Source organism: Chenopodium album, chromosome 9 (genome assembly GCF_948465745.1).
Source record: "Chenopodium album chromosome 9, dcCheAlbu1.1, whole genome shotgun sequence".
Lineage (NCBI taxonomy): Eukaryota > Viridiplantae > Streptophyta > Magnoliopsida > Caryophyllales > Amaranthaceae > Chenopodium > Chenopodium album.
This window is the reverse complement of record NC_137842.1, coordinates 3,187,496-3,202,689: the sequence shown is the minus strand read 5'-3', so window position 1 is coordinate 3,202,689 and position 15,194 is coordinate 3,187,496.

Sequence of the window (15,194 nt, the reverse complement as noted above, 5' to 3'; positions counted from 1 at the left end):
GCAGTTGTAACCAAGATTACGAGATATTACCATGTTAACAAATTGATGCTTTAAATACTTATAGAACACATCGATGTTATTTGCAAACTATAATACATGTTTCCAATACTGTTTAAATTCATACTGTTACCAAATCACAAACAAATTTATAACCATTTCGTTAATAAGATAATTGAAAATTATAGCCCATTATATGTTTTAATTTCAATTTGAATTATCATAGTTATGGACTACAAATGTTTCAAAGATTGAAAAACATGATATCTTAATTTCAATTAACATAGTAATTAATAAACTCCAAAAACTTGATGGAATTCAAACACATTATGATAATTGTCGATTTGTGACACGGTATTTCTCCCTATCAAGCAAGCTTTGCCCAAGTAAATCCACCTTAAAATTAAGCTTTGAAATACCTCATGTTTGATTCAACCACCCAATAATACCATGGATAATACTAAAGTTGGAGGGCTCAAATTAAATAGTGAAGGACCAAAATCGTTTATAAAATTAATAATTGTAATTTTATAAGTAGTTATCGTTTACTAATAAATGTGATTATACAATTTTTTTTTATACTTTGTTACTTTTTACAAGGAGGTGTATCATTTTTTTCCTTAGGTGAAGGACAATCCAAATTTTTATAATTAAATAATTCATTCACTATTCGTTAGCATTATTAATATGATGTTATTACTTAATATTAATAAGACTCGTACAATAGATTCTTATTATTGGATACTATCACGGATTTTTATATTTAATATCCAGTTCTTGAAAATTCTCTTATAGTTTTAGGGGTATACATGTTTATAATCTTAAGAGTTTAAGAAAAGAGGTCATTATCATTAATGTGGGCATGAAAGTATATCAATGATTTAAAAATTGTCCAACACACTATCCATAATTAAGGTACCTCATACATTTTAAAAGGTAGGGATAAAATTACTAATTATCAATCAATTGTTTAACCAAATACGTTTATATTTATACAAAAATATATATTTACAAAGTAATGACAAAACTCAAGTTAGAGGGTTAAAAAGTAAGTTGTGAAGGGTTATAATCAAATAGTGGAGGGTTATAATAAAAATAATTGTAATTCATATAAAAATTATTAACTACTAATAAATATAGAATATTGTCAAAAATGATATAAATGAAGTAAAAGTTTATGCAGATTGTAAGGAGATCTTTTACTGGTCTCCATTTTATCATCATTTTCATCTTCATTAGCATCAATAACATGATCTAAAATATTTTTAATACATCGTTGTTATTTGCAAACTATTATATAGGATTCTAATATTATTAAAATACATACTGTTACTAAAAAACTTTTGACAGTAATAAAATATATTTGACTCGAGTTTAAAAAATTGCACTTATAGAGAACACATAATTCGAACCCGAGACCTAAATGCATAGAGATCGTAGTAACTAATTGAAGTTGTAACCAAGATTGCGGGATATTCACCATGTTAACAAATAGATTTTTTAAATACTTATAGTCCACATCGTTGTTATTTGCAAACTATAATACAGGTTTCCAATACAATTAAATTTGTACTGTTACTAAATCACAAACAAACTTACAATCGTTTCGCTAATAGTGTAATTGAAAATTATTGCCCATAATATGTTTTTATTTCAATTTGAATTATCATTTTAATGGTCACCAAATGTTTCCAAGTTTGAAAAGCAAGATGTCTTAATTTCAAATTAATATAGTAATTAATAGACACCAAAAGCATGTTGTCTGTATTTCAATTAACATAGTAATTAATCCATAAGGGGTATCTCATACGTTTTAAAAGGTAGAGATAAAATTACTAATATATATATATATATATATATATATATATATATATATATATATATATATATATATATATATATATATATATATATATATATATATATATATATATATATATACATTAAAAGGGTGAAGGGTTATTTTCAAATAGTGGAGGGTTACATTAAAAGCAAATGTAATTCATATAAAAGATTATCAACTACTAATAAATATAGAATATTGTCAAAAATGAAAGAAATGAAGTAAAAGTAGAATATATATAAAGTAGGATAGTTTTATACTTTCTTTAGTTTTGTTAAGGAGATCTCTAAATATAGAATATCTCTTATAAGCTTCTTTTACATATAGCCCTAAGGGTTATGTGTGTCAATTTCCTTTAATAAATTAAGATATATATGCCTAATGTCTATCTTTAACTGTTTAACATTGATTGTATATTATTTTGATTAATTTATTTTTTGCCTTTTTATTAAATTGTATACGCGATCTTTTTATTATTCTTTTTAAATTGTTTTTTGTTTTTATTTGTATTTTTTGTTTGTGTTGATATTGTGTCATAGAATAAAATACAAATATAAAATCAACTATCTCACGTATTTCTTATATTTAATCATTGTTTAAAAATTCTCTTATATGTTTTTGGTTAAAATATGATTATTGCTTTTGTTTCTTGAATTGGTATTGTAATTATGTGTGAAATTTACTTACATTTTAGTAATATGATCCACATAAACATAGTAACTACAAAATATTTATATGTAACAGGTATTGAAATATAAGTAGTATAAAATCTAAATTATTAGTAACTACGAATCCCTTATATTGAACTTAAAAGTTGTGTTTAATCACTTACTGGGATATATAGAAGAGATCCATGTTTTATGATTATGATTAGTACTACTTTTATTTTGTGTTACTAAAAAATAAACTAGATTATCAAACATTGATGTTGATGATAAGAGAAAAGCAAAGAACATTGGAGTTAACGATTTGTCATTTTTCTTCAACGAAATATTATGTTTTAATTATGGAAAAGGCCAAGTTCAATTAACGTATCGGGTTGATGTGAAACGAATCATATAATGGAAAACACTAAGTTTAATTATCAACAATGTTAAATATTACAAATTCACATTCATTTACAAATATTAAAATTAAAAACTAGAAAATTAAAAATCGTAATCGGCGAATTATATCTCCAAATTGTTGTTACACATGCAATTCTCCAGTTTAATTCGGATCACCTATCATTTTGTCGGGGGTAATTCTCCATTTTAATTACATTTCTTCAATAATGGAATTAATCTCCAATTTCGCGATTACGTACCCTAGAAATTGGGGATTTCAAGGGATGTGAAAAGAAAATAAAATAAAGAAATTCTTAAAAAATATGGACCAAATTGTGTACACAAATCCAAAATATTGAAGATTAAAAACATGTAAATTATTTCATAAAAAAATGTGGGAAAAAAATAATAGAAGTAGAGATGAACATTACAAAGAACAATGGAGGAGAGAGAAGAACCCTAGAAATTTGGGATTTGTGAAACGAAATTTAAATAAAAATTGTAAAAACAAATTGAAGCAAATTGATTCCATAAATTCAGAATATTAATTTTTTTGACATATAAAGTATTTTTATAAACAAAATTTGGAAAAAAAAAAGATAAGAACAAGAAGAATGGAGGAGAGAGGAGAGAGAAAATTAGACCAAAAAAAAAGGGCTGGTCGAAATGAGAGAGGAGAGAGAGTGTGGTGGTTGGGGAGAGTGGGGCCCAAGTTCATTTGAAATTTGAACATCTATATCACCATATATGCACTACGTGAAAAAACAACAATTTGGTTAAAATCGAATTAAACCCATAAATTAAATCCAACAAAATCGATTAAAATCGAATTAAACCCATAAATTAAACCCTAACCTCGAATAATTATACCCAGAAATTGTTGTTGATGTCGGTGGGATTTGCGGCGGTGGTCGAACTTTGTGGTGGTGGTGGTGGTTTTGCGGCAGTAGCTTTGCGGTAGTGATGATATGGTGGTGGTGGGCTTTGCGGCAGTGATGAAATTTGCGAGTTTGATATTGCCGGGTTCCCCACAAATTAATTTGTGGTGGTGAAGATCGAAGACAAAGAGAGAAGATCGAAGAAGGGAGAGGAGATGAAAGAAGATCGACGCATAGAAAGAGAGATGAGATCGAAGAAGGGAGAGGAGATGAGAGGAGAGAGGAGAGAGAAGGGAGAGGAGAGAGAGGAAGATCAGAGGAATTGAAATGAAATGGAGGCGGAGAGAGAGAGAGAGAGAAGTTAGGGTTTTATGTTTTGACCCTGATGAACCGGTTTTTTTTTTTCCTTTTGCCACCGCTTCGGTTTAAACCGGTGCCAATACTCTTCTCTTAAAATCCCGCCCATTTTCCCTCTTTTTTTTTCCCACCGGTTCTTAAGAATCGGTGCCTATAACTCGGTGCCAATTACCATTTTTCTACTAGTGATGGCTCTAATCTATCAATCGATATGTCACTAGCTCATTACATAAATTACCATCTCACTTATATAGGTATGATAAGTCATCGGTAATTCGATTTTAATTTGTCTTAAACATAACGAATGACACAAGAACTTATCGAATGAGAGAAATAATACTTAGAGGAAGTACTAATGTAGTTTTGTTATGCATTTGTAAATGCATAACAAATATAAAAATATTAAAAAGTACATTGAAGAGAAATAAATGAGGAGAAAGATAGGTAAGTGAGACCATTTTTAAATGTACCACTGAAAATGTAATCCCCCGTATTTTTAAATATTTTATAAATGAAAATTTATTTTATTTATAATATTTATTTGTTATTTTTCATAATTTAATTTCAAAAGTTTCAAATTATTAACCTGGGTCGAAAATTATTTGAACAAATTATTTTATGCACTTTTATTCTACAATTTATGTCCAATCACACAAGCCTAACTCATTTGTTTACTCAATCGACCCATTATTTTTATAAGGCCCAATCTTCTTATTTACCCTACAATTCTCTCCTATAAATACCCCATTAATCCCCAAAATTTTCCACACAAAAAGGTTAGTCTTATTTTCTCCTTTGTTTTTATTAATTTGTGTAATTATAATTATTGATATATGGGTTTTGATTTTATTGATTGAAATTAATTTAGTTAGTATCAAATTGTATTTTGATGATTAAACTTTATAATTTCAGATTTTATAAGTGTCATAATTTTTCAGATTTTGTAAATTTTATAACCTAGGGTTTTTAATTATTGAAAGTCATGATTTTAGGGTTTTTATGAACAATTGATTTAGGGCTTTTATAGTAATGATGTTTTGAAATTTTGGTGATTATAACTACTAATTAGTTTAACTTAATTCCCTTGTAAAAAAAAAAGTTTAACTTATTTCCAGATTATTTTAAGCACTTAAATTCGCATTTTAATTTTTAGATTTACGTTCGTTAATGTTAATCCCGTTTTAATCCCGGTCAGGTTTTGAAGTCATCCAATTTTGATAAAAAAAAGTAGTGTTTTTCATGTGGAAACAACGTTTTAAGAAAAAATCACTATCTTTGGTAGTGGGCACCACCCTTTAGTGGCCAAATTCAGCCTTTAAATATGATTTTCGGGCAGGTTTTGATTTTAACGAAGTTTTTTTTATACTTAAAATATTATCCTTGAGTTTGATTAATAAAATTAATTATGTTTAAATTTAATTAAGCATAAATATATGTTTTTATTGAATTTTTAAGTGTTGGAAATAGTTTCTAAGTACTACTTTTGATGTTTTATAAAGAGGGTTTAATCACCCATTAAAAAGGGAGATTATTTGGGGTTTTTAAATAATTTCCTGATTTTTATTAAACTTTAAACTTGCTGTAATTTCACGTATAAGAGTGAATGTTAAGGTTTTTATGATGAAAATTTAAAGAACTATATATAAGCCTTTAATTTTAACTAAAGGGAAGGTTTTAAAGTGTTGTTTGATTTGGATTTTGAAGGTTTTAAAGTAAGTTAGTATTGCTGTAAATTTGATTGATTGGGTATTGATTGAGATATTATTATTTGGTTTAGGAGAGGAGTTTATTGAAGGTGACTTATAGTTAATTAGTAAAGTGGCATACCAATTCGTTTGCTCAAGGTACGTACAAGTTACGAAACCTTTCTTTTAGGTGCATGTTTAAGGACGGATCGAGAACTTAGTATCATGTATAGGGATGATTGAGTTAAATTATTTGGTTATACATTGTGAATTTCGTATGACGTGCACTATTTTATATTGCAAGTATTATTTGTGCTCTAATTATGCAAGGTGCGCTTAGAGGCAAAGGTATATGATTGGTGTAATGATTAATTTATTACTCATTCATGATTATGCAAGCAGGATGAGTAAAGGAAGGATTTAAGTCTTATAAGACGAGGTTAAGGTTTTGGGGTGCCTTATGCACTCAAGGTGTTTATACACCAAGGTAGTAAAGGAATAAATAATAAATGTTGCTTGTCACTAATAAATCAAGAATTGAAATTGGAAAGTTGTTTTACTTGATTGAATTGATATTGGATTGATTATGTTGTTTGCATATGAGTCATCACCAAGTCTAAACCTTTAAATCACGTAAAGTGCAAGATGGATGAGCAATAAAACTCTGGATTGGTGCACTTCTGGAGTAATGACAATCAAGGGTTGGGGTACACGGGGTATTAGCCGTGTACTTTTATCGAGGCCGTCTGATCTACGAGTCTCCTATTTCAAATATTATTTTTTTAAAACTAGGAGTTAGGTGAGATCTCATACTAACTACGGTCACGGAGTCGCGCCCGTAGTCGTTGGATGTTAATTGACGTTTCCGAAAGGAGGAATGGGGTTTTTCTTTTATTGATGTTCCAAATGGGACATGGGTTGGACAACCTTGTCTATTGCTAAATCCAATGAAATAAATAAATGAGTTAGTTAATATTCACTAGTGAAGTCTTAATAAATTTGATAGTTGAGTCATGTGTCGAGTCTATAAACTAATGATGCGTGATGATTGACTATTAGTAGCATGTTAGGGATTTCTTTTATGTTTTGCAGCTTGTATGTACTCAGCTTTGCTGATTGCGTGCTTTGAGTGTCTTTCTTTGGTCATGGCCTTCGCCTTTCAATGACCCTGTGACGATCCAATTTTTACACTTGTAATATTGGGGAGCAGATTAACCACATGTTCTTACACACGCATCATTCACATTAGGGTTGTGGGATTTTGAGTGGAGAGTTGGTTATTATTCGCAGTTTATTTCTTTTCATAAGTTTGAATCTTATTTAAACTCTAGTTTTATTTATTTACTACTTTTGTTGGGTTTTGAATAAGAGCCTTAATGGTTCCATCTTGTATCATTTAATTTGGTATTGGTTATTGGTTTTGAAACTTATTTATAACTGAGTTAGTTTTTCCGCTGCTATTTTCTGATAAAGCCTTAACGTTTGAACACGTGGCGGTAGCACGCCAGTAATTCTCTTGAATATTGTTCAGGGTCCTCACAGGTTTAAAGAGAGAATTATTGGGGTGTTACAGAAAACTTATATAATATCATTGTCTATTTAGTGATACTATTTCTACATATAGTTATTACCACTGAATGCATATATAGTACCACTACAAATATATATTATACCACTGAATGTTCAATGGTACTCTTTGATCATCCAATGGTAGTATTAACCATCCAATGATAAAATTTAGAATATGTGTTTATGTGTAATTACACCCTTGCCCCTTGTCTACATTTCTCTATGCATAACGAAACTCCATTAGGACAATATGGTTGATTTTCGTTTCATGTTCGATTTTTGCGATTTATATACGTTTTAGTTTCAAATTTCCATCTTATTTTCGAATTTTTGATTTAAATTTATTGATCTTGATTGCTTGGATTGAATTTGTGTATATTATCAGTGTTTCATTTGAAATTTGTTTTCTGAATTTTTGCAAGTTCATTATATTAGGTTGAAAATTATGGATGAACAAGCAAATACTGAAGCATGTTTAATTTTTATTAACTTAGATGTTTTTATGTACAACATGTTCCAAAATCGTAGAACATGGTTGAAATTTTAGAACATGTATGTACAAAATTAGAACATGCTGGTAGGAAAGCAAAGGAAAGTAATAACTGATGATGTAGATGAGTAAAATTTGATAAATAATTTGGATCATTTGATAAATAATTTAGAACAAATGAGTAAAATTTTGGAACATGTTCTGATTTTTCTAATGGGGTGTCTAAAATCATTTGTTCTAAACATTTAATAATGTGTTCCAAAATTTTAATCATATATGTTATTTATTCACATGTTCTAAAATGTGCTTTTTATGTTATAAAGTTTTAGTCTAATGTTCCAAATTATGCCCTAAATAATTAAGTAAACTTCAATCTTAAATCTATGCTCTAAATAATGTCTTCTGTTCTGATTTAATCATGTGTTCTAAATATTAAATCATATGTTCTAAATTTTTATTCATTTGTTCTAAAAATTTTACTCCCTCCGTTTTTTTATTCGCATCACTTTCTTTTTTGGGGTATTTTTTTTAAATGCCGTTATAAAGTTTTAGTCTAATGTTCCAAATTATGCCCTAAATAATTAAGTAAACTTCAGTCTTAAATCTATGCTCTAAATAATGTCTTATGTTCTGATTTAATCATGTGTTCTAAATATTAAATCATATGTTCTAAAAATTTTACTCCCTCCGTTTTTTTATTCGCATCACTTTCTTTTTTGGGGTATTTTTTTTAAATGCATCACTTTTATATTTGGTAACTTTATACTATATTTTATCATTTCTCTCTCTTATTTTAAACCCCACTCAACTTATTTTTATCACTTCTCTCTTTTCTATGGTCCCCACTAAAATAATATAAATATCTATCCTCTCTCACATACTTTCTCTTTCATGGTCCCCATCTTACTTTTACTATAATAATTTATTCATCCACTCACAATATTATATTACTCTCTTAAAACTTTGTGTAATCCAAAGTGATGCAAATTAAAAAAAAAATGGAGGGAGTATTAACTTGTTAAAATTACTTTTATGTAGAAATAATTAGTAACAAAGAACAACTTGATAATGTTTCTAATGCCAATGCAAGTGTGCCAATTACTCCTACAATAATACCTATATTAACTCCCGGAGAAACAAAAGAATGGTTTCCTATGTGCCGCAATGAGTTAAAACCTGCAATAGAAATGAAATTTAATAGTGTTGATGAGAGTGTTGAATTTTAAAAATCATACGCACTTGCTACTGGTTTTAACACTAAGAAGTCTACGAGTAAAAGGCATACAAAGAATAAATTGACATTCCAATATATCTTATGCAACAAACAGGGTTTCAGGGAGAAAAAAGAGCCTATTGTTGAGAGTATTCTGAATGATAAAGAAGGACAAAGCAAGCTAAGGAAAGCAAGATTTCAATAACAAGAAAAAGATTAGTCACTCGTGTTGGGTGCAGAGCTCTTATGATTCTAAAACATTGTGAAGATGAAAAGTATATAGTGACATAGTTCCACAAAGCATGGGCGGACCCACGTGAGGACAAAAGGGACCATTGTCCCCCCACTATAAAAAAAAAACCAGAGAAAAAAAAAGAATTCAGCAGTCAACACGCAGGACAGAGAAGGAAAGAGAAAATTTTCAGAAAAAAGGGAAAAAAGAGAAAATCTCTAAAATTCAAAAACCTAAGAGAGAGAAAGTATCCCACCACTGACCACCGCAACTTCTGACCGACCGCCGGAATCTTTGCCGCACCACCGCCACAGGCAGCGCCATTACCCATCATTGCCGTCAAGGAAGGTGTCTGACAGAGTAAAGTCGTATCCCCTAATCAAAAATAATTACCTAAGTCCTCTAACTAAAGTAGATAGGGAAGTAGGGTCGAACTCCACAGGGAAACAGGTATTTTTACTCCTAATTAATTATTATAATCTAAATTATCTAAGTAACCAATATTTTTGTGAATAAAATATAAACTACGGAGAATAAAGTCGAAAGGAATAAAGTAGGGAGAAAATCAAATATTAAAGGCCTAGGGCGTAGGTTCACTAATAAACAATATTCCAGGGCAATTCATAATAAGCAATCATCAAGCATTGGTTAATCAGATTACAAAGGGCTTTCGCTACGTATTATAATCACAGAGTTAATTTACCGGTATTAAATCTCATATGTCGAATCTCGACTTAACCATTTATAAATTAATCCGCCTATTGAAACTAAGCCTAAATATCAATTCTCATCTGTCGAATCTCGAATTAATATTGCTAAACTCATACAATTAAATCTGGCCAAACCTAATTGCATAGCATTTAAACAATCAATAGGAAATCAACCAAGCATTGATAATTAACAATCACAAAATTACCCCTTCATATCATTTATTAGATCCCCATAAACCCTAGAAATTAAACTACTCACAAATCATCATGACTAAACTAATCAAATAAATAAATAAAAGCATAATCAAGAAAGCAAATAAAATAACTGAAATTAAAAGAGAAGAAATTGTTACCAAAAAGAAATATGGAATTAAAGGAAGAATTAAGAACAAAAGTTGAGAGAGAATTTAAGAGAGAGGAAAATACTAAGTAGAGAGAGAAAGTCTAAGAAAGAAGGTAAAGAAAGTACTAAATTCGTTTTACGGAGAAGTATTTATACTCCGTAAGAATCCTAAACTAAAACAAACTTAAACGACGCTAATCGTCTCCTAACAATAACACGCGCCCGATCGGGCGAGGCACCGCCCGATCGGGCGCCAGCCTTTGCTTCCCTCGCCTGGCCGGGCGCCAACCTCTTTGACCGGGCGCCGACCTTTGCTTCTCCCGCCCGGCCGGGCGCGCCTCCGGGCGCCAGCCTTTTTGGCCGGGCGGCTCTCTTGGGCCACTATTTGGACTACGATTGGACTCCAATTCTTCGGGCCAATTTGGGTTTCCTCTTTGGGTCTTGAATACTCGATCCAAATGCCCCGGTATCACACATACCAAGCCCTTAATCACCGGTTCGATGGCTCTAACCGGCCCTGGGCTATAAACTCTGGTCGTGCTTCTCCAATGCTCGTGATTGCTCCAAAATATCTCGGGAAAATACTTCAAAAGTGTAAATCCCTGCAAAAGTCAACCAAATATACGAAAACACTAGAAAACACCAATTAGTAATAAAAGTGGCTCTAAAGAGCCAAAAACACTACTAATTATGACCAAGGGACGGGGGTAAAATACTATATAAAATAGACACATCAAACTCCCCCAAGCCAAACCTTTGCTTGTCCCTAAGCAATGATCTCATCAATGAATCAATAAATATGCTTCACCCCAAAAAGTAAAAATCAAGCACAAACGATCCAGGGTAAATCAAATAAACACGCTTCAAAGTCAATCAATCAAATCCATCTAATTACCAAACTCCCCTAACAATTGTCAAACAGAGCAAACCACAAGTGTATATAGAATTCAAGACTAGTGCTCACGCACTCAACTCTCATTTTTGTGGCGAGTAAAAGATGTACTCGATCGCTCTCCATCCAACCCCTTTATGTGAACAATGCCCTCCCAACTCACACTCTCGTGTGTATAAAACAATGAACGCTCACTCCTACTAGTCGACTCAAAATATGTCAAATCATAACTTGCATTGACAAACAACACTTTCACATTCATACAACTCTATGCACAAAGGTCGGAAGGTCTTTAAAGCTTGTAATGTAAGGCTATGGTAAAGGGTAGGAATCATTTGGGAACAAGTGAGAGAAAAGCTATGCTTAAGGGAGCAAATCCTAATAAAGCCCATGATCAAAATAAATAATGATCAACATCTCCTACATAACCAACTCTAACATCAACCAAATATACTCCAATCATAATAAATAATTCCAACACTTACAATTTCACTCATAAGATATAATAATGAAGAAGTAGAGTGAATAAACAAACTTTATTTTCCAAACTTGAATTTTTTCATCGAAGCTCTATTTTTTTCTTTGATCAACCTCCAACTAGAACATTTGAACATTGAGTATTTTTTTTCTTTTCTTTTGAAGTTCACTTATTTTTTTACATTTTTTTTTCTTGAACTTCTCTTTTTTTTTTTCCATAACATCATGCTTTATTTTTTCAAGAAAATATAACTCTCAAATTCATCAAAAATAAACATGATAAAAAAACAACTCTACTTCTCAAAAATCCACCCAAATTGTGCAAGTAATAAGCACACTACAAACTCCCTCACCTCACTCACTAATAGCTCCCCCAAGCCAAGCTTGGGACTAGTAACCAATGGGGCAAAATAGGCTTGTAATGTGGCTAATAAACAACAAAAAAGTCAAGGCAACCACATGGGTAGCAAGAAGGGAACATATGTATCTACAATCATCTGGAGGCTACCTAAAATAACAAATGCCTTCGTCCTTCTCAATGTGCATAATAATGAATCATATAAATATTACTAATAGTTGCAAACCAATACTCAAATTCATTGACATACCAGGAACTATGGAACTATCACACATTCCTAACCAAATAAACTAGTCAAGCACTATATTCACAAGTAGTTGGACAAAATTGACGCATGTTAAGGTTTCAAGGCAATCAAACATCAAATCATGATCAACTAATCCACAATGCTTATCATCAAATACCAGGAATCAAAACAATTTTTCTCAAGTAAGGGGCACAGTGAAGCATAATTTACAATTCATTGGAACAAAACTAACCTAAGAAAGTAATAAAATCTATACTAAGAAAAATAAAAATAAAAAGAGAAGAGAGAGAGTGAAAGATGTACCATACGAACACGAGAACCTCCCCCCAAGCTAAATCAGACAATGTCCTCATTGTCTTAAAGGGAAGCTAGTAGTCAAGGTGACTACTCTTCATAATCACCACATCAATGTCACCAAAGCCTCGAGGATTGCAATGCATCTCTTTGGAACAAAATTGGGCAAGAAAGAAACAAAGTGTTAGTGGGAAAAAGTTCAAATTTGAGTCAGGTTCACTATTCGGATCATAACTTTTTATATATAAATGATAATACAGTGATTCTAATTGCATTGGAAACTAGACTTGAAGATCTTTCCAACGATAGGTCACACGCAAAAATCGAATAAGAAACGCAAAAGTTATGGCCTGTCGAAGTTGACAAAGTTTGCTGATGCGTAAGCGCGCCCGATCGGGCGAGCTCTGCCCGATCGGGCCCATGCTACTGATTTGACGGGGGCAGCTTGCTGCTGCTAATTACCCCGGGATTCCTTTAGCCCTTCGATCTGGTCTCGACTTTTCTAGTATCTCCGCACAAAATCACACTCCCACAAATATAAGATATACTATCCTCTACCTCTCTAAAACAAAACAAAAAGAAAACACACAAACAAATAAAAAAAACTAAATAAAAAGCAACAAAATACGGGTTGCCTCCCGCAAAGCGCTAGTTTATCAAGGTCCCGCTCGACCATACTCCTTCTCTCAATTGGAAGAATTCAATGCCTTGAGTAACTTATCAAACGCTCCTGCAAACATTTCATTAAGCACTATATAGGGCTTAATAGCAAGCACATTTATCCCTACAAAGAAAAAGTTAGGAGCACATAAAGAGAACTCAAGGTAGAAGGAAAAATCAAAAGAGAGAGATGAAAATACACCACATCCTTCTACTACCTCCGTTAAAAATTTAGAATTAATAGAACGAACATGGAGGTAGTCATTGTCTTTATCATCCAATAATGACTTGAAAATTCCACCCTTACGAATAACCTCATTATCAACAAAGGAATTTTCAACCACCGTTTCTACAACTAATGATTTTTCAATCACCGATTCGTCAACCAATGATTTTTCAACCACAAATTCTATAACCGATGGTTCTTCATCCTCAATAACATTCATATTATTATAGTGTCCATAGACTTTTTCATCAAGAGCCTTCCAATAAATTTCATTAGCAACTAATCGTTTCCGAATATGATCATATGTATATGGAAAGACTCTAAAATCATCCGGAGCACGCACAAAAAACTCACTATAAGGGCATTCAGGATTTTCATGACAAAGACGTTGACAAATACAGTAGTTAGGTGATGCATAAAAATTATATAATTCTTGTAGTGACATAAACATGGATATTTTCAACTCATAAAAAAAAAAATTAAAAATAAAAAAAAATAATGAAAAAAAATAAATTAAAAATAATCTAGACTCTAATAATAATTAGAAATAAAAATAAAACCGTCTCCCTGGCAACGACGCCAAATTTTGACAGAGTAAAGTTGTATCCCCTAATAAAAAATAATTACCTAAGTCCTCTAACTAAAGTAGATAGGGAAGTAGGGTCGAACTCCACAGGGAAACAAGTCTTTTTACTCCTAATTAATTATTATAATCTAAATTATCTAAGTAACCAATATTTTTGTGAATAAAATATAAACTACGAAGAATAAAGTCGAAAGGAATAAAGTAGGGAGAAAATCAAATATTAAAGGCCTAGGGCGTAGGTTCACTAATAAACAATATTCCAGGGCAATTCATAATAAGCAATCATCAAGCATTGGTTAATCAGATTACAAAGGGCTTTCGCTACGTATTATAATCACAGAGTTAATTTACCGGTATTTAATCTCATCTGTCGAATCTCGACTTAACCATTTATAAATTAATCCTCCTATTGAAACTAAGCCTAAATATCAATTCTCATCTGTCGAATCTCGAATTAATATCGCTAAACTCATACAATTAAATCTGGCCAAACCTAATTGCATAGCATTTAAACAATCAATAGGAAATCAACCAAGCATTGATAATTAACAATCACAAAATTACCCCTTCATATCATTTATTAGATCCCCATAAACCCTAGAAATTAAACTACTCACAAATCATCATGACTAAACTAATCAAATAAATAAATAAAAGCATAATCAAGAAAACAAATAAAATAACTGAAATTAAAAGAGAAGAAATTGTTACCAAAAAGAAATCTGGAATTAAAGGAAGAATTAAGAACAAAAGTTGAGAGAGAATTTAAGAGAGAGGAAAATACTAAGTAGAGAGAGAAAGTCTAAGAAATAAGGTAAAGAAAGTACTAAATTCGTTTTACGGAGAAGTATTTATACTCCGTAAGAATCCTAAACTAAAACAAACTTAAACGACGCTAATCGTCTCCTAACAATAACACGCGCCTGATCGAGCGAGGCACCGCCCGATCGGGCGCCAGCCTTTGCTTCCCTCGCTCGGCCGGGCGCCAACCTCTTTGGCCGGGCGCCGACCTTTGCTTCTCCCGCCCGGCCGGGCGCGCCTCCGGGCGCCAGCCTTTTTGGCCGGGCGGCTCTCTTGGGCCACTATTTGGA